The sequence below is a fragment of the Wasmannia auropunctata genome, unplaced genomic scaffold (assembly GCF_000956235.1).
Source record: "Wasmannia auropunctata unplaced genomic scaffold, wasmannia.A_1.0 LD335009.1, whole genome shotgun sequence".
Taxonomy (NCBI): domain Eukaryota; kingdom Metazoa; phylum Arthropoda; class Insecta; order Hymenoptera; family Formicidae; genus Wasmannia; species Wasmannia auropunctata.
In genome coordinates this window covers 24,334-37,151 of record NW_012027881.1, presented here as the reverse complement: position 1 = coordinate 37,151, position 12,818 = coordinate 24,334, and the positions used below count along the sequence as shown (strand labels likewise).

General features: G+C 38.5%; 1 protein-coding gene across 1 annotated transcript in view; it reads left to right on the top strand.

Annotated features, from left to right (window-relative positions):
- Nucleotides 1-2,454: 2,454 nt before the first annotated feature.
- Nucleotides 2,455-12,818, top strand: part of LOC105457829 (protein singed) — a 26,727-nt gene continuing 16,363 nt past the window's right edge. Inside the window, exon 1 of the mRNA XM_011702719.1 lies at nt 2,455-2,787. The gene's annotated coding sequence lies outside the window, so the exon portion shown is untranslated. The remainder of the gene's footprint in view (nt 2,788-12,818) is intronic.

Below are 12,818 nucleotides of genomic sequence, written 5' to 3'. Positions count from 1 at the left end.
CTATTGGGTCATCCGGAAAGTTCTATGATTTTCTCACATCTGCACGGATGCCAGCGCTTGAATTTTGCGCTACTAAATGAGAAAACTCAAACTTTAGATTAATAAGAAAGAGCAGTCTTTTATTTAAACAATGTATAATATCCGTCCATAATAGCATATGTTCGGTATAGTTAATTCTATAATACCCTAAAGATGGAGAATCTACAGAAACAACATTTTTGCAATATTATGCTTTTCTACTTCATATAGGGCAAGAACACATGCGAGACAGCGCGTAAAATTTGTAAAGTTTACGGATAAGGTACTGTTTCTGATGATACAGTTTGAAAATGGTTTGTGAAATTTCAACAAGGTGATTTCACTCTCAAAGACAAGGCGCAATCTGAGCGTCCCTGCACTGTGGATGATGATCTACTGGAACAAGCCGAAAATCTTCAATATACAGTACACCCACGGTAATCGATTCTGTTCCTTGGAAATTATCACAAACTCAGAAGTGATCACTTTTCTACATTAATGCTCATAGTCCATGCACGATTTTGTTTCGTTAATTGTGCAAGGACTATGAGTATTAATGTAGAAAACTGGTCACTTTCGAGTTTGTGAAAATTTCCAAGGAACAGAATCGATTACCGTGGGTGTACAGACGGGGACACGAATGCTTTAATACATGAACATCAAGAACTGGCAGAGAAATTATAAATTGCAAAAAGTATCGTACATGACGTATTTGATCTGTTTCGGCCGTGAGTGAAAACCGCAGAACTTTCCGGATGATCCAATAAATAAGATTGACATAGAAGTTACATTGGAATGGAAGAAGAGAGAATACGCAAATTGTTACAACAACATAGCTGCTGTTGTAATGTCTATCAGATAATTTATATTATAGTATATACATATAATTGGGAAAGGAAAAAAAAAGAAAAATGCGTGATATGCTATTTGGGATCTACCGAGGAGACGCCGGATGTCTCTCTAATCTCGATTGACACGACAGACGATTGTAAATTGTCTCTCGCGTACTCGTCGGATTCCACCTGGCGAGAAATCGCGGATTACGAGCGGAGCGCAGCGAGATGGATTGAGCGGCGAGATTTAGCCTCCATAGTGTTGTTATCTTTCCACGGTGATCCTCTCCGTGGTTATTGCAGCGGCGAAAAGATGCTCCGGAAATCAAAAGAAGGCCGAGCGTGTCTGCGGCTATCGCGATATATCGCGAGGAGAGGAAGCGGAACGACGGTAGAGGCAGAGGAATCCGGCGAGATTTCAAAGTTCCATGTTAAACACGTTGAGTCTGTAGGTCATCGTAGCGGTCATCCGTGACTAACGCCTCGGTGATCTGAATTATAATATAGTGACTGCTGCTATCTTATTTTTTTAAAAACGCTTGTAAAAGACAAAAGGTCCAAAGAGATCACGAGACGTTCGCGATATCGATCCCGCGACTCCTCGGAGCGCGACTTGCGCACGAAAATAGCGCGGGATCGCTATCGTTATCGTACGCTGACCGGCCACTGACCAGCCGGTCGGCCAGCGACGTGTGGACCTCGGACGAGGTTCACCGCCCCTATGAAAACCTAACCTAACGACCAACAGTTCGATGCGCATTCACCCCTTGCGCGCTACCCTCACTCTTTCTCTCTCGCTCTATGTTTCTCTACTCTTCTCGACCGCGTTCTCTTTCTCTCCTCTCTTCATTTCTTCCCCCCTTCCTCTCTCTCTCTCTTTCTCGTTCAACTCCGTGCCGAGTCAGCTGCGAGCGATGGGCCCGGACCGGTTTCGATCATATCCATCGAACAAGTACTGTGCACTACACACTTGTCTACTGGGGTGAGGAAGAGAAATAAAGGATCCCTTTGGAGTGCTCAGGTTTTCCGATGGCAGGTACCTATACTCGTTCCATTGCCAGGATTGATGCGCGTTATCAATCCCTTCCTTTTGGGGGAGAATTTCAGATTCGCGACGCTTCGCAGACTCGTCTGTCGCGTCTTACAATTAGATACGCGAGAGTATTACCGAGAATGTCAGTTGTGTGAGACAACGCGCGAGATCCATCCACCCCAGTATACACCAAGTTACATGTTACTTGTAATTTCCCACTCAACAATATAACTATAATATAACATATGTTATATTATAGTTATATTGTTGAGTGGGAAATTACAATTACATGTATAATGTATGTTACATGTAACTTTGTGTTTGCTAGAGGACCAATGTTTTCTTCCCAGCAAAAAGTTCAGACAATGGCGATTTTGTTTCCTCGGTAAAGAAAGTATCCTCCTCTTAGAGCGCGTTCAAAGTCAGCTTCTCTTGGCTTCTCCTCCACGCGAGGGTGTCGTCGCCATCGCTAGAGAGCCGCGGGAGCCGAAGCAGCCCCCACCCTCGCGCGCTCCCGCGTCGTCGCGACGGGGCCCTGCTACCTAGGAGCGGCGCGCAGCGGGCCTGCTCGGTTCGGCTTGGCTCAGTAGCGTGACGAGCGTCGATCCGCGTGTGGTTCATCTGTTACGCGCATTTCTTGCTCCGAGTGCCGGCTCCTTTTCGATCATCGCTTTGACGTTCGTCATTCTCCCTATTCCTAGTCTGGTCTTTATCTTTTCTCGCGCGACGAAAGAAAAACCGAGGCGCGCGGCCGTGTCAAGTCAAGTCGTGCCGGGACCGAGACGCGTGTGTGCCATCGATACGCTCGGCGAAGGACGTGCGGCAGGAGCCAACGATCGAGGGAAGCAGAACTCCGCGGTGAAGGAGCGGAAGCGGACAAGAGAAAGAGAAAGAGAGAGAGAGGTAAGGAGTAGTTGGCGGTTTCAGCTTCCTGTTCGTGTTTATCGGCGAAACGCGGCGAACCGACGACGACATCGCGAATTCCGGTCCCCGGATAACGCGTTTACTCTATTCCGTCTTAAAAACTGCAACACAATTCGTCGAATTCTGGACAATCGGAGAGATTCAAATGAAACGCAACGTCATCTTTTAAATGTCCTCGCGAAGAAACTGGTTTTCATCCCCTGCCACGTTCCTCTCCTCACTCAAGTCAAGTATTGCATAGTAGGTGAAGGTTCAACACCTCCTTGGCGACAAAGGACGCGCGAGGGTGCGACGAGAACGAAGAGTTTGAGTCTCCCGACGTTGCAATGTAAACTCGAGCGTTATCGCCGCTCGGCGAATCAAGTTGAATGCCATGCGATATGTCTTTCTCGTACACTATAACGTATCTGTTGAACCTTACAATGAAAATTAAATAATGATCAAAATATATTTGTATTCTATCTTTACGGCATAATTCAACTTTGTACGCTCGTAACTTAAGTCTATCTCCTGAAGATTTTCATGAAGAAAGATCGACTCTTAGTGGACAAGAAGATATTTAGATATGCGAAAGACGCCTCGATACCGCTCCGGAAAATTAAAATTTAAATCATGCAATTAAATTGAAGCGATTCGTTGAAGTAAAGCTTTAACGTTTCGAAGCTATAAGCAGGAAAGCAGAGTTTCAACCTTGGGACGTGTTCTCGATAGTCCTTGATCGATCGCAAACATACTATGGCGTTCCATACTTTGTCTACGATCTAAGAAGAATCGATTATAGTCGTCGATTTAAACGTATACGGCATACTCTAGCAGGAAAGGCGGCGGACAACTCGATTTACTCTAATTCAGGGTGCGTGTGTCGAGTCGGGCCGTCGCGATTCCCTGCAGGACGCAGCGCGATCAGGAACCCTGCGTAAATCCCGCGGGAGAGCTTTGCGCAGCCTTGAAGGGCTCACGTCGAGGGTCAGTTCCCATGGTGACCGTGGCGGAGAGCCCTTTCGAGAGGGTCGTGCGGGCGAGCAGACGGGCGTCTCGCCACGCGCGCGGCGTGAAAATTGCTGTCGACGCCGCGGCCTTCGCTACTATTTTTACCGGCCTTCGCGTGCGACAGCGGGGTTGCGCGAGGGAGTTTGGTTTCGGTGCGGAAGCACCGGGTGGTGAGTCACCCGACGTGTGCTCCGATTTCTCTTCGTATTTATCCGCCCGCCTGCCTGGCCTGGCCGCCTGCCTTGTCAGTTCGCCCGCTGGGTGGGGTCAGACCAGGTCGAAACGTAAGGGCCACTAAGGGTCTCACGGTATGACACATCAAGAAGAAGTAGAAAGAGAAAGAGAGAGTCGAGTTTCATACTCCTCCGCGTATCTTATTCTCCCCTCACATATCTTTCCGATCCTCCGCGACGATCGAATCGGTTTGTTCCATTCGATGGAACTATGGTCGGCGTTGTCCGCAGTCCGTCAACTCCAGTTTTCGAGCCGAGATCTGGCGTGCGGAGGTGACGTTTGAAGCAAGCATATACTTCTATAAATTGCGTAAACCTGATCACTGGATTTTTTTTTCTACGGACGATTCTTCAACTCCGATCAAAGCCCTTTCGCGGCGGAAGGGTCGAGAGACTCAATGAGCATTCTTGAGTGCATCACAATTAAGTACACCAGTAGATTCGGATTAACGACTCAAAACATTTGTCCCCAGAGACCCTCGACAGATTCTGTCACTGGTGTAGGCAGCTAAATTACATAGCGGGTAAAAGTTGCAATATATTTTTTTCACTGCTGGATGCATTATTCTTCTCGTCTTCCATGAAATCGAGATGTGTAGGTCCTTTACGAACAAATGTCTTCTAAAAATTACAATAAGATTTCCTTTATACCTGCGTCTTGCGTTACATATTTCTTATTTAAAGGAAAAATTCAAAAATTTTTGATGAAATACGCAAGTGTTCAGAAAGTTCTTTCAAGGATTCGCGTTATGGAATGCGATTGTCAGTCGAAACAAAGTTCGTGTTGATAACGCGTTGTTGTGTGAAAAGAATGAGGGCTAAATGTCTAGAATAAATATATAACGTTAGGCTGGCGCTATGGTCACGAAATTAATGCGTCCGCGAGAGTAGCAATCGCGGCCATTTAACCTGTCGTTATTAAGGCGGAATACGACAATTCCTAGGTATTAAAAATGTAAGGTTTATATTCACAACTGCTCTGTGTCTGTCATTGTGAAATAAGGTTTTAAAATGATTTTGATAATTATTTTTCGAAAATTGAATTTAACTTCAAATATTCTAAAAATTTTATTTTATTAGAATTTAAGCTTTTTAATAAATTCCATTTTGCTAATCACACCACGCTACATATTTTCACCATATAGTGAAGACGAATTAAATGCAAGAGCTCCGTGTGCACGCTTGTGTAATGTACGTAACGCATACTTTGCACCTTTGCTCCTTCCTTCCGTTCGACGCAAAAGGGAATACAACGACACAACACATTCGTCAGAACTAGTTTAGAACGGTCGCTTTCGCCAACGTCGGTTAACTTTGTAATAACGTGACTTCTCTGGGCAATTTCACATTATACGAGAAAGTGCAATTATATCCGATTGTTGTAATGAAGAAGCGTTTCTCGATTGTAATGTACAACGCTTAATCTTTTGTTGCACAAATTTTTTTAAACATATTTTATTGAATTTTAGTATATGGGGATTTTAGAGATCACGCTAATTACAAATCTAAAGTCAAACTTTAAAAAGTCAAAATGGCAGATTCATTATGGCGGCCAAATTAAAAAAAAATTATCTCTGTCATGGATTATACATACTTGACATTTTATACACGAGAAGATTTTAGGTTTTTTTATTTTAAATTTACAGTAAAAATGCAAAAATTGGCGGATTTAATGTGAAAAACATTTATGTTACTTTTTAACGAAAAAGTCTTCCTTTTATCATAATCCAGATCTAGCTGAGAATGTGGCTTTATTTTCATGAGTTTCTATTTCCATGTTTACATTCCACAAATATAAGGTTTCAACCATAATATATCTAGATATACTATTATATAAATATACGGAAAGAATACCTAGTGTTTCGGATGGTTTTTTCGTCTAAAAATCTAGCTAGATGCACATCTTAAATGATTATGTTGGTGTAATAATTATGCAGGTATGCAGACGCTTAAGCATGTTGAGCAATGCTACAAAAAGTTTTGACATTCTAGCAATCAGTTTGACGTTCTATACATAATTATTTTTTATCCAACAATTATTTTAGCCCAACAAAATTATTTTCAAATCTGTATTTGTAGCTAAATTTTTAAATATTTCGGCAAAATATTTAATCGTTTTTTCCGAGGTTTTTCCATGTATAAATGTTATGTTGTGTCTATGGTTTTAACTAAATATAATTCATGAAATTGATCACAAATGTACGTTATTTTGTTACGAATTTCTTTTGAAAATTCGTGAACGAAGATGTCAGAGCAAAATTATATAGATATCTGTTTTTTTAAAGTTACGTTGATGATATCGTTGATATTGAAAGGCTATATATGTTTTTGAGTCGACTATCGTTTTTGAGTCAGTTGGCTGTAGATAATTGTTGTGTAGTATATTTGATCAATTTTGTCACTGTATGTCTATCTCACATCAGAAACAGAGATATAGCTGTTTGTTACCCTTATTTATAAACTACGTGAAATTATAACTTGCGTAAAAATACGGAAAAGTTTGCAAAAAGTTATTTGTCCAATATATGGAATATGCTGTCAGCAGTTAACATATTTTTACTTGTTTTGATAACTTTATCGGTTCCTCCGGGTAGGGAAAGCACGAGAGTCACTAAGTTGCTAAAGTTAAATTTAATTTAATCGCAGTTGCCATACTCATAATTACCAAGCGGATCGCATACCAAAGTGGACTTGAATTGCACAAAATAATTGTGAACTACGTATCATTTCCGTCAAAGTTTAAACGGAACGGATACTAGTCTGTTACATCGCTTCCATTCGTTTTATTGTACCGCAGGTTTCGGACGCTCTGAACGATCCGCACGCCTGGCCAAATTTATCTTGACAATCTTTCTCCTGTCTCTTGATACGTTAGAAACGTCTAACTAACAGACGCATCTAATTACACTGAATGCAACGATCGAGAACATTTAATTTTACATAATTAACGCGTCACGCTATACATCCCGACAGATATGTAATCATCATGAACTGACCCGAGAATCTAAAATTACAAGGTTAGGCAGGGTACCTCACGGAATAGGGCACCCTATATACGATAAATCGGAATACTAGCATGTGGTAATTAAGTAAATTGCAATTACCGTGATCCAAATTGTGGATTGATCCCACGGCCCGCGGAGAACACGGTTTGCGTTAATTGCGTTGCCGATCATTCGATCATTATGCGACCGCTTAAGCAGCGCTATCATATATTCAGCATTACTTAATTATCATCGCGACAGGCATTTGCGAAAGTCATTCGACAGCAAAAAGGGTCGCAGGCGTGCGAGTGCGCAAAAAAAAGAAGTTAATGCGAGCACGAGTCTCGCTCTTGCGCGTGCTGCACCGGTTTCTTGTCGCGAACTTTTCGCAGCTAAGTAGTGATAGTCGCAACTTTCAAACGAGATCGAAAAATTTCGCTCAAAGTTCTGTTGCTCATTCGGTCATAAATAATTTAATCCTATATGCATTCCGTAACAAATTTAACATTTTACTTTTCCAGCTATAAATAAAAATATATAGGATAAAATATATAGAAGGTTCTGTAATCAAAATTTTAGATACTGTTTTTAAATAGAAAATAAAGAATATATTGGATATTTTATAATTATTAATACATGTAAAAAGTTATGTATTACATTTTTTGTTTTAAATTTTAATAAGGAAACCTTTTACAAGAAACCTTTGATAAAAAAATAATTTCCTTTTACATTAAATTTAGGTGTCAAATATTCAAGTATTATATGTTAAATATTTAAGGAGATTATACAAAGCGAATATAATATGAAAACTAAATCATACATTTATAGATATAAAAAATAATTTTAATTTTAAAAACACAGGAAAAAGTATATAAGAATTTTATATGACGAGTTTAGCTTGATATTGAAATCTAAGGGTTAATTCTACAAAAATATTCTTATGACTTTTCAAGTCTAATTCAAGTAGAGCCTAATTCAAAATTTGTAACAATTTCAAGAATTTCTGTTTTTTTTTGCATTTCACATTTAATACACAGAAACAAAATTAGTCTTAAATGGAGATAAATATTCTGATATATAATAAGCAAGAATATTATAATTTTTTGAAAAAAATTTTTTTATATAGATTTTTAGTCTCTTGAATTGTGTAAAAGGTGATACTTGCGTCAATACAAATTTAATCAAGTCAAGAACTAAAATTTTTTAAGAAGATTATATAATATTATTCTTGCTTATATGCCTATTACCTATACATATATGAAAAAATCTTGACATATAAATAGATAATTGATTCGTGTTTAAAAAAAAACAAGTTGTCAAAAAAAAGAAGGAATGGATATATGTATGTGTATAAGAAAAAGTATACGAAACATAGAATAAGTGTAGAAGTGGAAGATTGTTATGATAAGAAAATCTAAAAAAATTAAGGAGAACTTGATTTAGGATTTTAGATAAATAAGATATGATAATATGAAAAAATAAAAGGTAGCAAGATAAGATAATGCGAAAGATATTGTAAGTATAATATAGGTTATAGATAAATGATTGGATTGTAAATACCAAAAAGTAAGAGGGATGGATGAATGAGTGTGGATAAGAAAAAGTGTAAATCAAGTTAGGGCGACAGTGGAATGAGACTGATTTTTAATATGAACAATTCACTTTATTTAGTCAATTACAATATAAAAGAAAAATGAAATCTCTCTTATAGTGAAAATTTAACTCGGATCGTACAAATATATCAATGCGTGAATCTTCAATGAAAAGAAAAAACCTAGAGGCTAGAATCCTAGAACCTTGCTGGTCCTAACGTGCGTAAACGAACGAACACAGAATAAAGAAGAAGAAATTCTTGATTAAATATATAGACAGGTAACAATGGGAAATTGAATTCCTAACACCCTTCTTTGTCTAATAATAATGCTAGAACTAAATATTCTATCTTCATTATTATTATACAATTCAACATTCGGCCGTGTCGGTTCGCATTGGCATATTATTTTGTCATTTCTAAATATTCTGTTCTATATGAGAATATATGAGAATATATCTTTTTTTGTGAATATAGATATATATTTTACACACGCGTATTTCTGACTCTGTCTTGCATCACGAGGAGCACGTAGGACAAACACAGAGAATTTTGACATGTGAATTACGGTATAGATCGAAAGAAGGCTTCGTGTACGATCTCACGGAACCAACGCCTCGGGTAACGAAACGATCGCGGAAAAATTCTTCTTTCCGGTCGATTTCCTCCGGTATGGTCTGGCCGAAGAGAGCGGGATACAAGTATACACTCCGTACGTTACACAAAACGAAACGTCGGTTTATCGCTGTTGCGAGGCACCGGACGTCTTGTGTACCGTTCGTTACTCCTCGCATCACGCCGCGTCGAACACGCGGCGCGACACGGATCTTGCCTCCGGCGCTCTCTTTCCTCCCGGGGGGGTTTTTTATTTGCACTTATAATCTCACATCGGCGAGGAGTCTTCTTTCCACGCGTATTTCCGGACGGCCGCGGCGTAACGGATTCCACTGACGAGCTCCCGAGACGCGGCGAGGTGGCGTGGGCTCGCGTGACTTTATCGCCCATGAATCCCGCGATACCCGTCGGAGGAAGCGTGGCTAAATATCGCTCGCAGTGGCTCACGCTCGAGCGTAAATATCGCGGATTTTCTCCAATTAGTGCCAATATCTCGGAACGGGAATGCTAGTTGCGCCGCTGTTCCTGCGATGATTCGGAGGCAGGAGGCGACTAATTAAACGCCTAGATGTATATTAGTCCTTTTTATCGAGTTAGATATTCCTTCTAGCAATGAGGTCGTCCGTTTCTCGTTTCGGTTAGCGTAGAATTTTCACGCACTGCGTGTTGCTTTTTACATTTTTATATTTTCCACTGATCAACTGAAGCGGAAATCGGCAAACTATATGGTCCGCGGGTCAAATCCGACTTGCCGCCCGTTTTTATAATGCTTAATTATATTGTGAATTTTGTTAATAAAAAAATTGATTAAAAAGAATCTATTCTTGTCTCTCTTATTACAGTTATTACATAAGTTTCTACATAACATTTTTGAGAAAATTTGACCCTTACTTACAAAGTTCAAAATATTTAGTCAGGATAAAAGACCAAAGACGAGCGAAATATAGGTGTCAGTCAATATTTTATACATAACTATGTGATTTTACATACTCTATATAGCTTCAACGCACTGCAAGCCGTTACTATTGGATTCAACGCAGCATTTAATTGAAACGGAACCGTATCATCACGCTGTTAAATAATGAATACTGATGCTTACTTTCATCTAATAAATCACCCTCCCCCCCTTTGTTGCGACTCCAAATAAATGCTAACTTGCATCTATAGGATCTATATTCTCCCCGAATCTGTAAAGAATTTATTGCGAAAAAATATCACCTCTCATGTTCTCAGCCAGAATCGAACCCGGATCTCCAGTATCTCCATGTTTGCTGGACGGGTGTCCTTCCTTTAGACCACCGAGGCAAATGATGACATTTATCACAATAAGTATTATCTAACATGTTCTCAGACCGCGTAAATTTAAATAACTATTCCCCTAATGCATTATAAGGCCAGCGTTTTAATAAATAACTAAATAAATTACCAGCTCGTATTGTAAACAATAGTCAGGATAAGAGGCCAAAGACGAGCAAAATATAGGTATCAGTTAATATTTTAAATATAACTATGTGATTTTACATACTCTAGTTTCAACGAACTAGCATCAGTATTCATTAAATTATTTAACAGCGTGATGATACAGTTCTGTTTCAATCAAATGCTGCGTCGAATCCGATAGTATAATAACAGCTCGCGCTTTGTTGAAGCTGGAGTATGCAAAATCACATAGTTATATTTAAAATATTAACTGATACCTATATTTAATCGCTCGTCTTTGGCCTCTTATCCTGACTATTGTTTACAATACGAGCTAGTAATTTATTTAGTTATTCAAAATATTTGTTATTATTTTTTATCAGGTTGCTTACAGGTTTTCTGATTTCTCCACAAGAGACTTATTCGTACTTTTTTCTTAAATACTTATATTCAACAATTTTTTAAATAATACGTTGATTGTTATGGGTGACAATTATCCGTGACGGGTATCTGACTTTTCAATGTTTTTTAACGTTTATAAAAATAAATACAGTGTAAAATAAAAGAGTGACCCAAAAAATCTCCCGTTTTTTGGGCTCTCGATTTTGAGACTGAACTGTGCCAAATGATAATTCATAATTATACAAATATTAATTATAGAGAAGTTTCAAGTTGAGGTGACAATTCTATCAGAGCTGGAGGAGGGAGGGAGGGATGAAATCAGTTTATTATGGAATTATTACAGGTCTGCGAGATCTGGTATTTTAAGAAGGTTGGTCGCAGTTTTACGTAAATGACGCTCGTTTTGGATGTAAAAAAATAGAATTTTCGCATAGAGAGACGTATTATAATAAGTAACTTCCCTCCAGCTGTGATAACAATTATCACTTCAACCTGAAACTTCTCTGTGATTAATATTTCATTATAAGGTATCATTTGGCATGGAGTCCAGTTCCAAAATCGAGGGCCCAAAAAAACGAACGAAAAAACCACTTTTTTTAGGGTCATTCTTTAGAGTGATAAATAAAGAGCTAACAATATAAAATAAAAAGGCCACAATTTAATCCGTGACCTATGAGAATATAATCTTATTTAATCATTGTCTTAATTAAACTGTAATACACATGACATAGTAAACTGTGTACTAATAAACTATAGTAAACATAAGAACTTGAAGATAACGTTCTAAAGTTATAAGTCATATTACGTATCACAAGACAGAATTTATCTAAAGAAAATATCCACTAGAACATTGGTATCGAATGATTTTAATGTTACGTGTTCTCCAAGAAAAAGATTAAATACGCTAGAAACGAGAAGGTCGAGCGAGGTTGCATGCGGATCGAGCGGTACGATGTACAATGTATGTACATATTAGTGTTCTCGATGGTCACCAGGCCAAAGAACTCATTTGCGGCTTTTCTTGGAACCGATATCTTCTCGCCATACGGCGATGTTCATCATATGTTGGTAAAAGTGCCTCCGCCCGCCAAGTTCGAGTGCGGCGAACTCGTTTGCTAACGTTTATCGTTCTAAATCTGACCGATTCGCGGATTCGCTTTAAGACCTCTTTATCACCAACGGCCGTTTACTTATCGTTTATTTGCGGCAGCGAAAACTATTCATATTTTTTAAATAAATTAGTAAGAAATAAAGGGCTATGAGCCAAACTAGGATGTTGTGTGCTCCATCAAATAATTTAAGTCTTTAATTAAAAAATATAAATAGTAAATAAACAGACGTTTCAATCCAAACAGGATCATTTTCAATGTTAAAACGCAAAATTAATAATCCATAGATAAAAAAAATATTCGGTCATTCTAACGGCCTAACGATATAAAATATTAAACATATTAAAAACAAACACATATGGTATTATAAAACTGTCTGGTAATATAAAAATGTAAGAAACTACTTATCGCATTAAAAGAACTAAATTAAGGGGCAAGTCTTCAGGTGCATGTTGGTCAAGACAGCATATTACAAGAAGCGTAACTACAGCCTCTGAAGTTTTATGGTAGATAACGTTCGGTCGGTTCAAATACATTATATGGATATTCACGCTTAATAAAAATTATCTAATGATTAGACAGTCTGTGGCAGTTCTACGTGTGTTACTGTATATGTCACTTTATTTCTTACTGATTTATTATATATTGAGCTACATTCTCTATTTAG